Source organism: Pseudophryne corroboree, chromosome 5 (assembly GCF_028390025.1).
Source record: "Pseudophryne corroboree isolate aPseCor3 chromosome 5, aPseCor3.hap2, whole genome shotgun sequence".
NCBI classification, from domain to species: Eukaryota; Metazoa; Chordata; class Amphibia; order Anura; family Myobatrachidae; genus Pseudophryne; species Pseudophryne corroboree.
The window spans coordinates 701,052,023-701,073,532 of NC_086448.1; the positions used below are offsets into that span (position 1 = coordinate 701,052,023).

At 48.4% G+C, this 21,510-nt stretch overlaps 1 protein-coding gene across 3 annotated transcripts in view; it reads right to left on the reverse strand.

Moving 5' to 3' along the window:
- The window catches only part of NCOA2 (nuclear receptor coactivator 2), a 493,980-nt gene that overhangs the window by 266,288 nt on the left and 206,182 nt on the right, over positions 1-21,510 (reverse strand). Inside the window, exon 1 of one of the 3 annotated variants that reach the window (XM_063923887.1) lies at positions 727-937. The exons of the other annotated variants lie outside the window; for them this stretch is intronic. The gene's annotated coding sequence lies outside the window, so the exon portion shown is untranslated. Of the gene's footprint in view, positions 1-726; positions 938-21,510 lie in introns of those variants that run through there. 3 annotated transcript variants of the gene reach the window in all.

The following is a 21,510-nucleotide window of genomic DNA, read 5'->3' on the forward strand; positions in this document are numbered from 1 at the left end:
CCGTTGCATTCTGGGAGGCCGAAAGCTTTGATCGTTTGGTGCCAATCTGCTGACGCTACATCATATCCCGATGTTATCCTGTGGATAACCTGTGGACCCTGCAGGAGAAAAGGGACAGACTAGATAGGCCAAGTGGTTCTTATCTGCCATCAAATTCTATGTTTCTATTTCAAACAGGAGTATACATTTAAATAGTTAAGAGTCGTGATTAAGATTTTAGCATTTCTATCTAGAAGTGTGAAACTGACATTTACCATTTATTCCAGGACAGTGTGTGTCTATCTTGACCTAATGCATTCCTAATACTCATTTGTGAATTTCTAAATGATTGACATCCAATTTAGAAAATCTTTAGAACTCTGCAGTTCTTCCCCCATTGTAGAACTACAAGTCCCAGACAGCACTGGCAGCTTGCCTTATTACAGTACCACACATGGAATTATCTTAATACACATCACACCCCCTACACAATGTACCATAATTCAGATTCCACGCTGAGCTCGAAACCTCTTTCACCAGTCACATGAAAGAAACAAAACATTACCACCTTATTGGCTCATCCCAATGAAAAGGATGAGTGCTGGCCACAGTAAGACATTGTTAATACATTTATACGCTAGAGGGTAAAGTCCAGTTAACATTAGCTCTGCTGTCTGCCAGTATAAACCAGTGTCATTGCTATGGTGGACATGAAGTTACAGCCACCATCCCTCCATGCGGACATACCTTGTCATTTTAACTGTTTTGCAGCTAGTGCCCAGGTTTGCCTCGCAGGGAATATAGCTCCATCGTCCCTGCTAGTACCTTTATTTACAGACGGCGACAGAGAGGCTGCAGTTGTACAGATTGGAATAAGGGGCAGATAGAGGGGGGGGATGCTAAGAGGATTTGAGCTGGCCTATCTGCAGCCACATGCACGGGTTACAGCACCATCAGGACTCGTACACAAACTGTGCTGCTGATAAGCAAATAAATACACTGGGGGTAAAACCCTTGTGTGACCCCCAGAAAGTCACATACATTATCACCGCACCCCACCCTTACCCCCATCTTGTGTCTCTTTTTAGACGTAAAATAATAATAAAATTAAAAGATCTGCTCTTTCCACCGCTGTGTGGCTTTAAGCTGTGAGCTAATGTGCCAGTGTCACTGAGCTGATTGGGAGAGATGGGCCCCACCTCCTACATCTGCCTCTAGATTCACATTACAGGGTGCAGAGCCTGCAGGAAGAGGAGGGGGATGGGGAGCCACCAGTGCACGCCTGCCTTATGTAATCATGTCATGCTGCCTGTGTGCCAGCAGCTAACGGGTTAAGCACACAGCAAAGGCAGAAATCACTTTACACCTCCGAGTTCTCAGCTCTTCCGCTTATCGGAGAGAATGCATCAATGCATTAACTGGGGTTTGATTGTATAATATATGCTATTTGCTCTCCAATTGCTTTGCACCCTTGGAAATTGGAACAGTTTAAAACCCAGACAACAGGAAAAGATGAAGAGAAGAAATTATTTCTTTGCTATTATTTCTGGGAAAACTTGTTGACAAAATTAAATCACTGTACCATGGGGGTCATTCCGAGTTGTTCGCTCAGTAATTTTTTTCGCATCGCAACGATTTTCCGCTAACTGCGCATGCGCAATGTTTGCACTGCGACTGTGCCAAGTAAATTTGCTATGCAGTTAGGAATTTTACTCACGGCATTACAAGGTTTTTTCATCGTTCTGGTGATCAGAGTGTGATTGACAGGAAGTGGGTGTTTCTGGGCGGAAACTGGCCGTTTTATGGGAGTGTGTGAAAAAACGCTACCGTTTCTGGGAAAAACGCGGGAGTGTCTGAAGAAACGGGGGAGTGTCTGGGCGAACGCTGGGAGTGTTTGTGACGTCAAACCAGGAACGAAACTGACTGAACTGATCGCAATGGCTGAGTAAGTCTCGAGCTACTCAGAAACAAAGAAATTTCTATTCGCAATTTTGAGAATCTTTCGTTCGCAATTCGGCTAAGCTAAGATTCACTCCCAGAAGGCGGCGGCTTAGCGTGTGCAATGCTGCTAAAAGCAGCTAGCGAGCGAACAACTCGGAATGAGGGCCCTTGAGTGGGCCTTATTTATTTATACATTTTTGGATACCAATGGTATTTATGAATTTTTGCCTGCTTTGCGGAGCACCCCTCTCTTGTAAGGGTGAAAGTGAAATCAGTGATGTGATTTCCACGCACGCACTGATATATTGTTGGGTACGGCTAACACCATTCCAAAATGGTGTAAGCTACTGGTTAATAAATCTTATTTTTAATAAGATTTTACTTACCGATAAATCTATTTCTCGTAGTCCGTAGTGGATGCTGGGACTCCGTAAGGACCATGGGGAATAGCGGCTCCGCAGGAGACAGGGCACAAAATAAAAGCTTAAGGATCAGGTGGTGTGCACTGGCTCCTCCCCCTATGACCCTCCTCCAAGCCTCAGTTAGGATACTGTGCCCGGACGAGCGTACATAATAAGGAAGGATATTGAATCCCGGGTAAGACTCATACCAGCCACACCAATCACACCGTACAACTTGTGATCTGAACCCAGATAACAGTATGATAAACGCAAGGGAGCCTCTGAAAAGATGGCTCACAACAATAATAACCCGAATTTTTGTAACAATAACTATATACAAGTATTGCAGACAATCCGCACTAGGGATGGGCGCCCAGCATCCACTACGGACTACGAGAAATAGATTTATCGGTAAGTAAAATCTTATTTTCTCTGACGTCCTAGTGGATGCTGGGACTCCGTAAGGACCATGGGGATTATACCAAAGCTCCCAAACGGGCGGGAGAGTGCGGATGACTCTGCAGCACCGAATGAGAGAACTCCAGGTCCTCCTCAGCCAGGGTATCAAATTTGTAGAATTTAGCAAACGTGTTTGCCCCTGACCAAGTAGCTGCTCGGCAAAGTTGTAAAGCCGAGACCCCTCGGGCAGCCGCCCAAGATGAGCCCACTTTCCTTGTGGAATGGGCTTTTATTGATTTTGGCTGTGGCAGGCCTGCCACAGAATGTGCAAGCTGAATTGTACTACAAATCCAACGAGCAATCGTCTGCTTAGAAGCAGGGGCACCCAGCTTGTTGGGTGCATACAGGATAAACAGCGAGTCAGATTTTCTGACTCCAGCCGTCCTGGAAACATATATTTTTAAGGCCCTGACAACGTCAAGCAACTTAGAGTCCTCTAAGTCCCTGGTAGCCGCAGGTACCACAATAGGTTGGTTCATGTGAAATGCAGAAACCACCTTAGGTAGAAATTGAGGACGAGTCCTCAATTCCGCCCTGTCAGAATGAAAAATTAAGTAAGGGCTTTTATATGATAAAGCCGCCAATTCTGACACACGCCTGGCTGAAGCCAAGGCTAACAGCATCGACACCTTCCATGTGAGATATTTCAAGTCCACAGTGGAAAGTGGTTCAAACCAATGTGACTTTAGAAAACTCAACACCACGTTGAGATCCCAAGGTGCCACTGGAGGCACAAAAGGAGGCTGTATGTGCAGCACCCCTTTTACAAATGTCTGAACTTCAGGTACTGAAGCCAGTTCTTTCTGGAAGAAAATCGACAGGGCCAAAATTTGAACCTTAATGGACCCTAATTTTAGGCCCATAGACAGTCCTGTTTGCAGGAAATGAAGGAAACGACCCAGTTGAAATTCCTCTGTAGGGGCCCTCTTGGCCTCACACCACGCAACATATTTACGCCAAATGCGGTGATAATGTTTTGCGGTTACGTCCTTCCTGGCTTTGACCAGAGTAGGAATGACTTCTTCTGGAATGCCTTTTTCCCTCAGGATCCGGCGTTCAACTGCCATGCCGTCAAACGCAGCCGCGGTAAGTCTTGGAACAGACAAGGCCCCTGCAGTAGCAGGTCCTTTCTTAGAGGTAGAGGCCACGGTTCGTCCGTGAGCATCTCTTGAAGTTCCGGGTACCAAGTCCTTCTTGGCCAATCCGGGACCACGAGTATAGTTCTTACTCCTCTCCTTCTTATGATTCTCAGTACTTTTGGTATGAGAGGCAGAGGAGGGAACACATACACTGACTGGTACACCCACGGCGTTACCAGAGCGTCCACTGCTATTGCCTGAGGGTCCCTTGACCTGGCGCAATATCTGTCCAGTTTTTTGTTTAGACGTGACGCCATCATGTCCACCTTTGGTTTTTCCCAACGGTTTACAATCAGGTGGAAGACTTCTGGGTGAAGTCCCCACTCTCCCGGGTGAAGGTCGTGTCTGCTGAGGAAGTCTGCTTCCCAGTTGTCCACTCCCGGAATGAAAACTGCTGACAGTGCTATCACATGATTTTCCGCCCAGCGAAGAATCCTTGCAGCTTCTGCCATTGCCCTCCTGCTTCTCGTGCCGCCCTGTCTGTTTACGTGGGCGACTGACGTGATGTTGTCCGATTGGATCAACACCGCCTGACCCTGAAGCAGAGGTTTTGCTTGACTTAGGGCATTGTAAATGGCCCTTAGTTCCAGAATGTTTATATGAAGAGATGTTTCCATGCTTGACCACAGGCCCTGGAAATTCCTTCCCTGTGTGACTGCTCCCCAGCCTCTCAGGCTGGCATCCGTGGTTACCAGGATCCAATCCTGAATGCCAAATCTGCGGCCCTCTAGTAGATGAGCACTCTGCAGCCACCACAGGAGAGACACCCTTGTCCTTGGCGACAGGGTTATCCCGCTGATGCATCTGCAGATGCGATCCGGACCATTTGTCCAGTAGATCCCACTGAAATGTTCTTGCATGGAATCTTCCGAATGGAATCGCTTCGTAAGAAGCCACCATTTTTCCCAGGACCCTCGTGCACTGATGCACTGAGACCTGGTCTGGTTTTAGGAGGTTCCTGACTAGCTCGGATAACTCCCTGGCCTTCTCCTCCGGGAGAAACACCTTCTTCTGGACTGTGTCCAGAATCATTCCTAGGAACAGTAGACGTGTCGTTGGAATCAGCTGCGATTTTGGAATATTTAGAATCCACCCGTGCTGACGTAACACTACCTGAGATAGTGCTACTCCGACTTCTAACTGTTCCCTGGATCTTGCCCTTATCAGGAGATCGTCCAAGTAAGGGATAATTAAAATGCCTTTTCTTCGTAGAAGAATCATCATTTCGGCCATTACCTTGGTAAAGACCCGAGGTGCCGTGGACAATCCAAACGGCAGCGTCTGAAACTGATAATGACAGTTTTGTACTACAAACCTGAGGTACCCTTGGTGAGAAGGGTATATTGGGACGTGGAGATAAGCATCTTTGATGTCCAGAGACACCATATAGTCCCCTTCTTCCAGGTTCGCTATCACTGCTCTGAGTGACTCCATCTTGAATTTGAACCTTTTTATGTAAGTGTTCAAGGATTTCAGATTTAAAATTGGTCTCACCGAGCCGTCCGGCTTCGGTACCACAAACAGCGTGGAATAATACCCCTTTCCTTGTTGCAGGAGGGGTACCTTGATTATCACCTGCTGGGAATACAGCTTGTGAATGGCTTCCAAAACTGCCTCCCTGTCGGAGGGAGACTTTGGTAAAGCAGACTTCAGGAACCGACGAGGGGGAAACGCCTCGAATTCCAGTTTGTACCCCTGCGATACTACCTGTAGAATCCAGGGATCCACTTGCGAGTGATCCCACTGCGCGTTGAAATTCTTGAGACGGGCCCCCACCATATCTGAGTCTGCTTGTAAAGCCCCAGCGTCATGCTGAAGACTTGGCAGAAGCAGGGGAGGGCTTCTGCTCCTGGGAAGCGGCTGCATGGTGCAGTCTTTTTCCTCTTCCTCTGCCCCGGGGCAGAAAAAGAGTGGCCTTTTGCTCGCTTGTACTTATGGGAACGAAAGGACTGAGTTTGAAAAGACGGTGTCTTTTTCTGCTGATGTGGAGTGACCTGGGGTAAAAAGGTGGATTTTCCAGCCGTTGCCGTGGCCACCAGGTCCGATAGACCAGCCCCAAATAACTCCTCCCCTTTATACGGCAATACTTCCATGTGCCGTTTGGAATCCGCATCCCCTGACCACTGTCGCGTCCATAACGCTCTTCTGGCAGAGATGGACATAGCACTTACTCTTGATGCCAGGGTGCAAATATCCCTCTGTGCATCACGCATATATAGTAATGCATCCTTTAAATGTTCTATAGTTAACAAAATATTGTCCCTATCCAGGGTATCAATATTCTCAGTCAGGGAATCCGACCATGCGACTCCAGCACTGCACATCCAGGCTGAGGCGATTGCTGGTCGCAGTATAACACCAGTATGTGTGTATATACTTTTTAGGATATTTTCCAGCCTTCTATCAGCTGGTTCTTTGAGGGTGGCCGTATCAGGAGACGGTAACGCTACTTGTTTAGATAAACGTGTGAGCGCCTTATCTACCCTAGGGGGTGTTTCCCAACGCGCCCTAACCTCTGGCGGGAAAGGATATAATGCTAATAATTTTTTAGAAATTAGCTGTTTTTTATCGGGGGAAACCCACGCTTTTTCACACACCTCATTTATTTCCTCTGACTCAGGAAAAACTATTGGTAGTTTTTTCTCACCCCACATAATACCCTTCTTTGTGGTACTTGTAGTGTCAGAAAGGTTCAATGCCTCTTTCATTGCCGTGATCATGTAACGTGTGGCCCTACTGGACATTACGTTTGTCTCGTCACCGTCGACACTAGACTCAGTATCTGTGTCAGGGTCTGTGTCGACCCACTGAGGTAACGGGCGTTTTAGCGCCCCTGACGGTGTCTGAGACGCCTGGACAGGCACTAATTGATTTGCCGGCTGTCTCATGTCGTCAACAGTTTTTTGCAAATTGCTGACATTATCACTTAATTGTTTAAATACAATCATCCAGTCAGGTGTCGACTCCCTAGGGGGTGACATCACCAACACAGGCAACTGCTCCGCCTCCACATCATTTTCCTCCTCATACATGTCGACACACGCGTACCGACACACAGCACACACACCGGGAATGCTCTGATAGAGGACAGGACCCCACTTAGCCCTTTGGAGAGACAGAGGGAGAGTCTGCCAGCACACACCCAGCGCTATATATATATATATACAGGGATAACCTTATATAAGTGTTACTCCCTTATAGCTGCTGTTAATATATTTATTTGCTGCCAAACGTGCCCCCCCTTCTCTTTTTTACCCTGATTCTGAAGCAGGACTGCAGGGGAGAGTCAGGGAGCCGTCCTTCCAGCGGAGCTGTGAGGGAAAATGGCGCTTGTGTGCTGAGGAGATAGGCTCCGCCCCTTCACGACGTCCTTATCTCCCGCTTTTTCTGTGTAAAATGGCAGGGGTAAAATACATCCATATAGCCCAGGAGCTATATGTGATGTATTCTTTTTAGCCACCTAAGGTATATACTGTAATATTGCGTCTCAGGGCGCTCCCCCCCCAGCGCCCTGCACCCTCAGTGACCGGAGTGTGAAGTGTGCTGAGAGCAATGGCGCACAGCTGCGGTGCTGTGCGCTACCTTAGTCTGAAGACAGGATCGTCTTCTGCCGCCGATTTCACCGGACCTCTTCGTCTCTTCTGGCTCTGTAAGGGGGACGGCGGCGCGGCTCCGGTGACCCATCCAGGCTGAACCTGTGATCGTCCCTCTGGAGCTAATGTCCAGTAGCCTAAGAAACCCGATCCACTCTGCACTCAGGTGAGTCCGTTTCTTCTCCCCTTAGTCCCACGATGCAGTGAGCCTGTTGCCAGCAGGACTCACTGAAAATAAAAAATCCTAAACTAAACTTTTATTCTAAGCAGCTCAGGAGAGCCACCTAGATTGCACCCTTCTCGGCCGGGCACAAAAATCTAACTGAGGCTTGGAGGAGGGTCATAGGGGGAGGAGCCAGTGCACACCACCTGATCCTTAAGCTTTTATTTTGTGCCCTGTCTCCTGCGGAGCCGCTATTCCCCATGGTCCTTACGGAGTCCCAGCATCCACTAGGACGTCAGAGAAATTTATTTATTATTTTTGTTACTGTTTCATAAAATGTCCAATTCCACTATCTCCATATAAGTCTAATATAAGTCCATATAACGGCCTAATTCAGACCGGATTGCAAAATCTTTCTCTAATGGGCAAAATCATGTGCAATGCAGGTGGGGCAGATGTAACATGTGCAGAGAAAGTTAAGGCCCGTACACACTGGCCGATATATCGGCCGTTCTCTTGAATGGCCGATATATCGCGGGTCCGTCGGCCGATACTTCGTCGTTCACAGACTTATCGCGTCGGCCCCGCAGCACAGCCGACGGCCAATATATCTACCGATATATTGGCACGTCGCTGTGTGTGTACGGCGGTCGGCCGACCGCCCGTACACATGCTGCAGCGGCCAGCGGTGATTGACAGCTGAACTGGGCGGGCGTGTGTACACGCCCGCCCAGTTCATGGCATCAGTCCCCGACGGATCGGGCAGTGTGTATGCACAGCACACTGCCCGATCCGTCCATAGATATATCTACAGATCAACTGCTCTGCAGATATATCTTGCCAGTGTGTACCCACCTTTAGATTTGGGTGGGTTATATTGTTTCTGTGCAGGGTAAATACTGGCTGCTTTATTTTTACACTGCAATTTAGATTTCAGTTTGAACACACCCCACCCAAATCTAACTCTCTCTATAAATATGTTATATCTGCCCCACCTGCACTGTACATGGTTTCGCCAATCAGATTTTTTTTGCTGCTGCAATCAGGTCTGAATTATGCCCTAATGGTGCCCACACACGGTGAGATTTGTGCTAGGTGCGATTTGAGCCTATGCAATGTGTGCTATGCGATTTGGACTGTACACACTGTGCGATTTGAGCTACACCCGATCTTAACTACACTACAATATAAATAGTGGGCTGGTTGCGATGTAGTACAAAAAACCCTGAATGCACATACTATTTTGCCTTGATATATTGTCTATGTGGGAGCGTGCATCGCATGGGAAAATACACACGGTGCGATTTGAACTAGACGCTATTTGAACTAAAAAGACCAATTCCCATGTGATAATCGCACCGTGTGTGGACACCATAAGTCTTCCGATGATGCGACCCAGTGATGCGAAGTAACTATACATCGCACCGCCATACACACTATTATTATTATCCTTTATTTATATGGCGCCACAAGGGTTCCGCAGCGCCCGATTACAGAGTACAAATGCACATAAAAAATAGGAAAACAGTGACTTACAGTTGAATACAATATAGGACAAGTACAGGGCAACTAAGCATAACTACACCAGTAAACATAGAGATAAGTTCCAGGTGGTCAAAAAACTGTGGGATCTGGGCAGTTGAGGATTATTAAAGTAAGAAAAGTATAAGCACATGAGAGAAGAGGGCCCTACTCGTGAGAGCTTACATTCTAAGGGGAGGGGTAGACAGACAGGGATGACACAGATGGGGTACATAGAGAGCGTGGAACAGAGGGTTATGTTGAGATTTGGCTAGGTTTGGTAAAGAAATGGGTCTTAAGAGCCCGTTTGAAGTTTTGTAGAGAGGTGGAGAGTCTGAGGGGGAGAGGTAAAGAATTCCAGAGAAATGGAGCAGCACGTGAAAAATCTTGGAGATAGGAGTGGGAGGAAGTAATCAGAAGACAGGAGAGACGGCGTGCATTAGCAGAGCGAAGAGGACGGGTGGGAGAGTAAAGGGAGATAAGGTCAGAGATGTAGATGGGAGAGGAGTGGGTGAGGGCTTTGTAAGTGAGTGTGAGAAGTTTGAATTGGATTCTGAAAGGGAAGGGAAGCCAGTGGAGGGCCTGTAGGAGGGGGGAGGTAGACGTAGTGCGTTTGGTGAGGAAGATGAGCCGGGCAGCAGCATTGAGGATAGATTGGAGTGGAGAGAGGTGATTGTCAGGGAGGCAGTTAAGAGGAGATTACAGTAGTCCAGTCTGGAAATAATCAGTGAGTGAATAATGATCTTAGTGGCATCCTGTGTGAGAAAAGGCCTGATTCTAGAAATGTTTTTGAGATGAAAATGACAGGTTTGTGAGAGGTGCTGAATGTGTGGTTTGAAGGAGAGGGAGGAGTCAAGGATTACGCCAAGACAGCGTACTTGGGGGCTAGGGGAGATAGTTGTGCCATCAATGGATAATGAGATTGTGGGAGGTGAGGCTGTGCGGGAGGGTGGGAAGATGATCAGCTCAGTCTTAGACATGTTGAGTTTAAGAAAGCGCTGAGACATCCAGGAAGAGATAGCAGAAAGACAGTTTGAGGTACGAGTGAGGAGAGCCGTGGAGAGATCAGGGGAGGAGAGGTAGATTTGAGTGTCATCAGCATAGAGGTGATATTGGAAGTTAAAAGAACTAATGAGTTCACCTAAAGAGGACGTATAGAGAGAGAAAAGGAGAGGACCAAGAACAGAGCCTTGGGGGACACCAACAGTTAGTGGAAGTGGGGGGGAGGTAGCATCATGAGAGGAGACAGAGAAGGAACGATCAGAGAGGTAGGAGGACAGCCAGGAGAGGGCAGTATCACGCAGACCAAGAGAGTGAAGGATTTGCAGAAGGAGAGGATGGTCCACAGTGTCAAAAGCAGCAGAGAGGTCAAGAAGAATAAGCAGAGAGTAGTGGCCCTTAGATTTGGCTGCATGGAGGTCATTGCAGACTTTTGTGAGGGCAGTTTCAGTGGAGTGGAGAGAACGGAAACCAGACTGGAATGGGTCAAGCAGTGAGTGAGAGGAAAGAAAGGCAGTGAGGCGATTATAGACAATACGCTCAAGAAGTTTGGAGGCAAAGGGGAGGAGAGAGATGGGTCGATAGTTGGAGAGAGTGTTAGGATCAAGTGTAGGTTTTTTAAGAATAGGGGAGACAAGAGCATGCTTGAAGGCAGAGGGGACAATGCCTGATGAAAGGGAGAGATTGAGAAGGTGGGCAAGATGGGAACAGGCAGAAGGGGAGAGGTAACGGAGGAGGTGGGAGGGGATAGGGTCGAGCGGGGAGGTTGTGGGGGGGAACGGATGAGGGCCTTGACTTCCTCGCCAGATACATGGGAGAAAGATGTCAGAGTTGGTAAGAGGGAAGGGGAGGGGTGGCAAGGGATGGGTGGTGGCTGGTTGCTGGTCTGGTGGGAAGTGATATCCTGACGTATGGAGTCAATCTTGGATGTGAAATAAGTGGCAAAGTCAAGAGCAGACAATGAGGAAGGGAGAGGAGGTGGTGGTGGGCAGAGGAGGGAGTTAACAGTGGCAAAGAGGCGCCGGGGGTTGGAAGACTGTGTAGAAATGAGGATTTTGAAGTATGATTGTTTAGCAAGGGAAAGGGCAGTACTGAAGGATGAGAGCATGAATTTGAAATGGAGGAAGTCTGCTTTAGAGCGTGATTTCCTCCACTGTCGCTCGGCAGTACGTGAGCATTTTTGTAGGTATCTGGTGCATTTGGTGTGCCAGGGTTGAGGTGTTGATCTGCGAGGGTGAATAGTGGTTGGCGGAGCAACAGAGTCAAGGGCAGAAGTAAGAGATGCATTGTATAGGGATGTGGCTTGTTCAGGGCATGTGAGAGAGAGAAGAGGAGAGAGAAGGGAGTCAAACAGGGAAGATAGGGATGAGGTGTCAATAGCCTCAATGTTACGCTTCGTGATGGTAGCCTTAGGAGGGAGAGATGGGGAAGCAGAGATAGATAAGTTGAAAGAGAGCAAATGGTGGTCAGAGAGGGGAAAAGGGGAATTGGAGAAATCAGAAATATCACAGCGGTGAGTGAAAACCAGATCCAGTGAGCTCCCGTTCACATGGGAGGGTGAGGTGGTCCACTGGGAGAGACCAAGTGAAGAGGTGAGGTTAAGGAGTTTAGAGGCAGGTGATTTTGTGGGGTTATCGATAGGGATGTTGAAATCACCTAGAATAATGGAGGGAATGTCAGAAGAGAGGAAGTGAGGTAGCCAGGAAGCAAAGTTGTCAAGGAATTTGGAGGAAATGCCAGGTGGACGGTAAATTACAGCAACTCGAAGATTAGTAGGTTGGTAGAGGCGTAATGCATGGACCTCAAATGTAGAGAATGTAAGAGAAGGTTCTGGAGGTATAAGTTGGTATGTGTAGCTTGAGGGTAAAAGGATCCCAACACCACCCCCATGGCGACCCCGCATGGAATCCGCTTTACGACGGTGCAATGCCTCGTTACATAATTCATGTAACTACACCGCATCATCCGTGGAATTGTCCTCTAGAGTGTAAGCTTGCGAGCAGGGCCTTCCTACCTCTGTGACTGTTTGTTTATTACCCAGTTTTTTTTATCATTGTGTCCAAATGTAAAGCGCAACGGAATTTGCTGCGCTATAAAAGAAACTGTTACTAAATAATAAAGACATGCAGCACATACAGTGGGATGATTCAATGAACTATGGATTGGGGGTATACACTATACGATGTATAAGATATATTGATCTGATCAACGTCAGGACGATACATTGCACAATATATCGTATAATGTGTGTACCCATTATGCCGGTAAACCAATTACAGCAGAGGTTTCTCAGTGTTCACACTTTGATAAATTTAGCAAAGTAGCCAAAAGCCTTTTTACGGCTTATTCACTGAAAAATACAGTAGGCTCTTCACTGTTTGATAAATAGAGCTCTGTCTGTCTGTCAGAACAATCTATCCATATATACAACCAGGGAACATTCATAACATACCAGATGAATGGATCTTTAGTTAGTGCCCTATAGTTTATTCCATAGCACTGATGTTATAAATCTACTTCGCTCATGGATTTATCATCATGGAAATGTTTAGTACAGATATCTGTCACATTTCAGGCTTTTACCTGCTACTGGTCAGGAATATCTTCGTAACATTTTTACTAAACATTTTGGACCTTATTCAGGTTTGATTGCTAATGCGATGTGATCACATTTTGCCAATAACCGGGCCAGTGCGCAGTTATGCAAACGCCTCTGCGTGATTGATAGGCAGAGGCGTTTGTGGTGCAGTCGGGGGCGCCAATGTGGTATTGCGGGGGCATTCGTGGCGGGTAATTTTGGGGGCATCCGCGTGAGGTCACACGCGCCGGCTGCGGCAGGAAAGATGTCACCAGTGAGCCTGAATGCGCAGCCTGGCTGAGTATGCAGGGGGTTACTGGTATTTCCCAATGCCTGTGTTGCATTCAGTTTATAAATGCGATTGCAATGCGGAGCGGCCCCCAGCATGCGAGTGCTAGCAGTTGCAGTTTTGCTATTTTAGAAAAACTGAAGCTGAATAAAGTCCTTTATCTGCAAGTAAAAATACAACAACACTGCTTTAACCCATTAATAGCTTGGGTTACAGTTTAAACAGTTTTGAGTTTAATATAATAGAAATGGATTTCAGCTGTTTTGTTCCCTATCTGCTTGCTGACCATGGTGCACACAGCGTCCATGGTGCACACAGCGTCCATGAGTGTTAGGGGCTTTGGAAACAGCTAGCATGCCAGCAAAGAGCCAATCACACAGGCAGCGTACCAGCAAAGAGCCAATCACACAGGCAGCGTACCAGCAAAGAGCCAATCACACAGGCACCAGCCTGATACTAGTGTGCCAGCAAAGAGCCAATCACACAGGCACCGGCCTGATACTAGTGTGCCAGCAAAGAGCCAATCACACAGGCACCAGCCTGATACTAGTGTGCCAGCAAAGAGCCAATCACACAGGCACCGGCCTGATACTAGTGTGCCAGCAAAGAGCCAATCACACAGGCACCGGCCTGATACTAGTGTGCCAGCAAAGAGCCAATCACACAGGCACCAGCCTGATACTAGTGTGCCAGCAAAGAGCCAATCACACAGGCACCGGCCTGATACTAGTGTGCCAGCAAAGAGCCAATCACACAGGCACCGGCCTGATACTAGTGTTCCAGCAAAGATCCAATCACACAGGCACCAGCCTGATACTAGTGTTCCAGCAAAGATCCAATCACACAGGCACCAGCCTGATACTAGTGTTCCAGCAAAGATCCAATCACACAGGCACCAGCCTGATACTAGTGTGCCAGCAAAGAGCCAATCACACAGACACCAGCCTGATACTAGTGTGCCAGCAAAGAGCCAATCACACAGGCACCAGCCTGATACTAGTGTGCCAGCAAAGAGCCAATCACACAGGCACCGGCCTGATACTAGTGTGCCAGCAAAGATCCAATCACACAGGCACCGGCCTGATACTAGTGTGCCAGCAAAGAGCCAATCACACAGGCACCGGCCTGATACTAGTGTGCCAGCAAAGATCCAATCACACAGGCACCGGCCTGATACTAGTGTGCCAGCAAAGAGCCAATCACACAGGCACCAGCCTGATACTAGTGTGCCAGCAAAGATCCAATCACACAGGCACCGGCCTGATACTAGTGTTCCAGCAAAGAGCCAATCACACAGGCACCGGCCTGATACTAGTGTTCCAGCAAAGATCCAATCACACAGGCACCAGCCTGATACTAGTGTGCCAGCAAAGAGCCAATCACACAGGCACCGGCCTGATACTAGTGTTCCAGCAAAGAGCCAATCACACAGGCACCGGCCTGATACTAGTGTTCCAGCAAAGATCCAATCACACAGGCACCAGCCTGATACTAGTGTTCCAGCAAAGATCCAATCACACAGGCACCGGCCTGATACTAGTGTTCCAGCAAAGAGCCAATCACACAGGCACCGGCCTGATACTAGTGTTCCAGCAAAGATCCAATCACACAGGCACCAGCCTGATACTAGTGTTCCAGCAAAGATCCAATCACACAGGCACCAGCCTGATACTAGTGTGCCCACAAAGAGCCAATCACACAGGCACCGGCCTGATACTAGTGTGCCAGCAAAGAGCCAATCACACAGGCAACAACAGCCTGATTAAGAAAATTTCTAGCAAACGTTCTTTTACATTATGGGGTTTATTCAATTGGGCGTGTATTACTCAGGGCCGCGAGTAAGCGCTTTTACGGTAACTCCATAAGACTGCATAAATAAAAATGCTATAGTGCTGCATTAAAACATCTGGGGTTTGGGGCGAGAACAGGCTGCGAGGGGGGCAGGAGGGAGTGGGTTGGGGACTGTTGGTGGCATTTCCACACATTTCAATGCCAACTCACCTCCCTCATGTCTAAAACAGGCGTATTTCCACCTACATCCAGCCCTGCAAAGCCCTCAATTGTATGAACATACCTTCACTGAATTTTGCATAAGGTACAATTCCCAGTTACAACCCACCTATTTTGTAGATATAATCAAAATGTGTATGACGCTACAACAGCATCATTCCTTGGGTGGAATCACTTCTGGAGCATGCACAATGCAAATTCATGCAAGATATACTCTACAAATGGGCCCCTGAGTGTTATTTCATGATGAGGTTGCATTGTTTTCTGAACTGAATAAAAGAGCCAATAATACAAATAACTATTTTCAGATCCAATTAAAAAAACAACAAACCCTCAAACACCTCACCCACAAACTTCACAGGAGGAAGGTGGCACAGACAAAATCCAGTGATCATTAAACCATAGGACACTTGTATATTTCTCCCATTCCCTAAAGAGAGTCACCTGCCAAGGCTGCAGTGTGAATGATACAGTAAACAGGTTGTGCAATCATTTATTTCATAAAGGTCATATTTGTCATTATTACTAATTTCTGATTCAATAATGCATGCCAAACTCCAGATATTTCTGAAAGAAAAGCATCCCCGATAGCTGATGGACTTTCGCCTCACATTTCCTGCTTAAATTTAGGGGTATCAATATGTACCAGTCATTTCAGCATAAAGAAGAGAGAAATAATACATACTGGAGACAGACAGTAATTTAAATAAGAATTTACTCACCGGTAATTCTATTTCTCGTAGTCCGTAGTGGATGCTGGGGACTCCGTAAGGACCATGGGGAATAGACGGCTCCGCGGGAGACTGGGCACATCTAAAGAAAGATTTAGGTCTATCTGGTGTGCACTGGCTCCTCCCCCTATGACCCTCCTCCAAGCCTCAGTTAGGACACTGTGCCCGGAAGAGCTGACACAATAAGGAAGGATTTCGAATCCCGGGTAAGACTCATACCAGCCACACCAATCACACCATATAACTCGTGATAGGAACCCCGGTTAACAGTATGATAACAACGGAGCCTCTGAACAGATGGCTCGCAATAACAACCCGATTTGTGTAACAATAACTATTTACAAGTATTGCAGACAATCCGCACTTGGGATGGGCGCCCAGCATCCACTACGGACTACGAGAAATAGAATTACCGGTGAGTAAATTCTTATTTTCTCTGACGTCCTAGTGGATGCTGGGGACTCCGTAAGGACCATGGGGATTATACCAAAGCTCCCAAACGGGCGGGAGAGTGCGGACGACTCTGCAACACTGAATGAGAGAACTCCAGGTCCTCCTCAGCCAGGGTATCAAATTTGTAGAATTTTGCAAACGTGTTTGCCCCTGACCAAGTAGCAGCTCGGCAAAGTTGTAAAGCCGAGACCCCCTCGGGCAGCCGCCCAAGATGAGCCCACCTTCCTTGTGGAATGGGCTTTTACAGATTTAGGCTGCGGTAGTCCCACCGCAGAATGCGCCAGCTGAATAGTGCTACAAATCCAGCGCGCGATAGTCTGCTTAGAAGCAGGAGCACCCAGTTTGTTGGGTGCATACTGGATAAACAGCGAGTCAGTCTTCCTGACTCCAGCCGTCCTGGAAACATAAATTTTCAGGGCCCTGACTACGTCCAGTAACGTGGAATCCTCCAAGTTCCTAGTAGCCGCAGGCACCACAATAGGCTGGTTCAAGTGAAACGCTGATACCACCTTCGGGAGAAACTGAGGACGAGTCCTCAACTCTGCCCTATCCATATGGAAAATCAGATAAGGGCTTTTATAGGACAAAGCCGCCAATTCTGACACACGCCTGGCCGAAGCCAGAGCCAACAGCATGACCACTTTCCACGTGAGATATTTCAAATCCACAGTCTTAAGTGGTTCAAACCAATGTGATTTCAGGAACTCCAAAACCACATTGAGATCCCAAGGTGCCACTGGGGGCACAAAAGGAGGCTGAATACGCAGAACTCCTTTGACAAAAGTCTGAACTTCAGGCAGTGAAGCCAGTTCTTTTTGGAAGAAAATCGACAGGGCCGAAATCTGGACCTTAATGGACCCCAATTTGAGGCCCAACGTCACCCCTGCTTGCAGGAAATGCAGGAATCGACCCAGTTGAAATTCCTCCGTTGGGGCCTTCCTGGCCTCACACCAAGCAACATATTTCCGCCAAATGCGGTGATAATGTTTTACGGTGACATCCTTCCTGGCTTTGATCAGGGTAGGGATGACTTCCTCCGGAATGCCCTTTTCCTTCAGGATCCGGTGTTCAACCGCCATGCCGTCAAACGTAGCCGCGGTAAGTCTTGGAACAGACAGGGCCCCTGCTGCACAGGTCCTGTCTGAGCGGCAGAGGCCAAGGGTCCTCTGAAAGCATCTCTTGAAGTTCCGGGTACCAAGCTCTTCTTGGCCAATCCGGAACCACGAGTATAGTTTTCACTCCTCGCCTTCGTATTATTCTCAGTACCTTGGGAATGAGAGGCAGAGGAGGAAACACATAAACCGACTGGTACACCCACTGTGTTACTAGAGCGTCCACAGCGATCGCCTGAGGGTCCCTTGACCTGGCGCAATATCTTTTTAGCTTTTTTTTGAGGCGGGACGCCATCATGTCCACCTGTGGTCTTTCCCACCGGTTTACCAGCATTTGGAAGACTTCTGGATGAAGTCCCCATTCTCCCGGGTGGAGGTCGTGCCTGCTGAGGAAGTCTGCTTCCCAGTTGTCCACTCCCGGAATGAACACTGCTGTCAGTGCTAACACATGATTTTCCGCCCATCGGAGAATCCTTGTGGCTTCTGCCATTGCCCTCCTGCTTCTTGTGCCGCCCTGTCTGTTTACATGGGCGACCGCCGTGATGTTGTCTGATTGGATCAGTACCGGCTGGTTCTGAAGCAGGGGCCTTGCTTGGCTTAGGGCATTGTAAATGGCCCTTAGCTCTAGAATATGTACCGACACCTGTCCCGGTTTTAGGAGGTCTCTGACTAGAGATGACAACTCCTCGGCTTTTTCAACTGGAAGAAACACCTTTTTCTGGTCTGTGTCCAGAATCATTCCCAGGAACAGAAGACGTGTCGTCGGGACCAGCTGTGACTTTGGAATATTGAGAATCCAGCCGTGCTGTTGTAGCACTTCCCGAGAAAGTGCTACCCCCACTACCAACTGTTCCTTGGACCTCGCCTTTATCAGGAGATCGTCCAAGTACGGGATAATTAAAACTCCCTTCTTGCGAAGGAGTATAATCATTTCGGCCATTACCTTGGTAAAGACCCTCGGTGCCGTGGATAACCCGAACGGCAGCGTCTGGAACTGATAGTGACAGTCCTGTACCACAAATCTGAGGTACTCCTGGTGAGGAGGGTAAATGGGGACATGCAGGTACGCATCCTTGATGTCCAGGGAGACCATGTAATCCCCCTCGTCCAGGCTCGCAATAACCGCCCTGAGCGATTCCATCTTGAACTTGAACCTTTTGATATAAGTGTTCAAGGATTTTAATTTTAAGATGGGTATCACCGAACCGTCCGGTTTCGGTACCACAAACATTGTGGAATAGTAACCCTTCCCTTGCTGAAGGAGGGGTACCTTGACAATCACTTGCTGTGAATACAGTTTTTGGATAGCCACCAACACTGCCTCCCTGGCAGAGGGAGTTGCTGGTAAGGCAGATTTTAGAAAACGGCGGGAGGGGGGGGGGGGGGGACGTCTCGAATTCCAGCCTGTACCCCTGAGATACTACTTGAAGGGCCCAGGGATCCACCGGTGAGAGAGCCCACTGTGTGCTGAAATTTCTGAGACGGGCCCCCACCGTACCCGGATCCGCCTGTGAAGCCCCAGCGTCATGCTGTGGACTTACCGGACGCGGGGGAGGACTTTTGCTCTTGGGAACTGGCTGTATGCTGCAGCTTTTTCCCTCTACCTTTGCCTCTCGGCAGAAAGGATGCGCCTCGCGCCCTCTTGCGTTTATGGGGCCGAAAGGACTGTACTTGATAATACGGTGCCTTCTTTTGCTGTGGGGTAGCCTGTGGCAAAAATGTCGATTTCCCAGCCGTAGCTGTGGAAACGAGGTCTGAAAGACCATCCCCAAACAGTTCCACCCCCTTATAAGGCAAAACTTCCATGTGCCTTTTTGAATCGGCATCACCTGACCACTGCAGAGTCCATAACCCCCTTCTGGCGGCAATGGACATTGCGCTTATTTTTGATGCCAGCCGGCAAATATCCCTCTGTGCATCACGCATGTAGAAGACAGCGTCCTTTATATGCTCCACTGTCGGCAAAATAGTGTCCCTATCCAGGGTATCAATATTATCCGACAGGGAATCTGACCACGCAGCAGCAGCACTGCACATCCATGCTGATGCAATCGCTGGTCGCAATATAATGCCCGTGTGTGTATATATAGCTTTTAGGGTAGCCTCCTGCTTTCTATCAGCAGGATCCTTTAGGGCGGCCGTATCCGGAGACGGTAGTGCCACCTGTTTTGATAAACGTGTAAGCGCTTTATCTACCCTAGGGGACGTTTCCCAACGTGACCTATCCTCTGGCGGGAAAGGGTACGCTGCCAATAACCGTTTAGAAATTATCAATTTCTTATCGGGGGAAGTCCAGGCTTCCTCACACACCTCATTTAATTCCTCAGATGCAAGAAAAACTACTGGTAGTTTTTTCTCACCGAACATAATACCCTTTTTTGTGGTACCTGGGGTACTATCAGAAATGTGTAATACATTTTTCATTGCCTCAATCATGTAACGGGTGGACCTATTGGAGGGTACACTAGTCTCATCGTCGTCGACACTGGAGTCGGTATCCGTGTCGACATCTGTGTCTGCCATCTGAGGTAGCGGGCGTTTTAAAGCCCCTGATGACATTTGAGACGCTGGAACAGTCACAAGCTGAGTAGCCGGCTGCCCTATGTTGTCAAACCTTTTATGTAAGGAGCTGACACTGTCACGTAATTCCTTCCATAAGTCCATCCACACAGGTGTCGACCCCACAGGGGGTGACAACACATTTACAGGCATTTGCTCTGCCTCCACATCATTTTCCTCATCATACATGTCGACACAGCGGTACCGACACACAGCACACACACAGGGAATGCTCTGACAGAGGACAGGACCCCACAAAGCCCTTTGGGGAGACAGAGGGAGAGTATGCCAGCACACACCAGAGCGCTATATACCACAGGGATATCACCTATAAAGAGTGTTTTCCCTTATAGCTGCATATATATATTATACTGCGCCTAAATTTGTGCCCCCCCTCTCTTTTTTACCCTTTCTGTAGTGCAGGACTGCAGGGGAGAGCCAGGGAGCGATCCTTCCAGCGGAGCTGTGAGGGAAAATGGCGCCAGTGTGCTGAGGGAGATGGCTCCGCCCCTTTTTCGGCGGGCTTTCTCCCGCTTTTTGTGTTATTCTGGCAGGGGTAATTTACACCTATATAGCCTCTGGGGCTATATATGGTGTCAGTTTTGCCAGCCAAGGTGTTAATATTGCTGCTCAGGGCGCCCCCCCCCAGCGCCCTGCACCCATCAGTGACCGAAGTGTGTGGTGTGCATGAGGAGCAATGGCGCACAGCTGCAGTGCTGTGCGCTACCTTGGAGAAGACAGAAGTCTTCAGCCGCCGATTTTCCGGCCCTTCTTGCTTCTGGCTCTGTAAGGGGGACGGCGGCGCGGCTCCGGGAACGGACGACGAGGTCGGGTCCTGTGTGCGATCCCTCTGGAGCTAATGGTGTCCAGTAGCCTAAGAAGCCCAAGCTACCACCACTTAGGTAGGTTCGCTTCTTCTCCCCTTAGTCCCTCGCTGCAGTGAGCCTGTTGCCAGCAGGTCTCACTGTAAAATAAAAAACCTAAACTATACTTTCTTTCTAGGAGCTCAGGAGAGCCCCTAGTGTGCATCCAGCTCGGCCGGGCACAGAAATCTAACTGGGGCTTGGAGGACGGTCATAGGGGGAGGAGCCAGTGCACACCAGATAGACCTAAATCTTTCTTTAGATGTGCCCAGTCTCCTGCGGAGCCGTCTATTCCCCATGGTCCTTACGGAGTCCCCAGCATCCACTAGGACGTCAGAGAAAAAAGGATTCCACGCTTCCGTAAAAACCTCTCTCACCACAAACCAAAATTACTCCACATGTACTGGCAGGATGGGCATCTGTGACTTGGACCCCACATGTGCCATAAACAAGACGCTCACAGATTCCCCAATATCCCTGTTGGTGCAAGCAGCAGAGGTAAATGCCACCTCGCACTGCACTCCTTATCTAAAACGTGCAAGTGATCTGGATTGGTCACCCACTGCTCTTAAAGGAGCAGTTACGCCCTTTCATATTACATAGTGCTTTGTTTCCATATTATATAGTATTTATAGCCCCTCTCTAACCATTAAAAGCTGGCCATAGACTACACAGATGAGGGGAGGAGCGACAAGATAATAATCTACGTGTCTCCATACA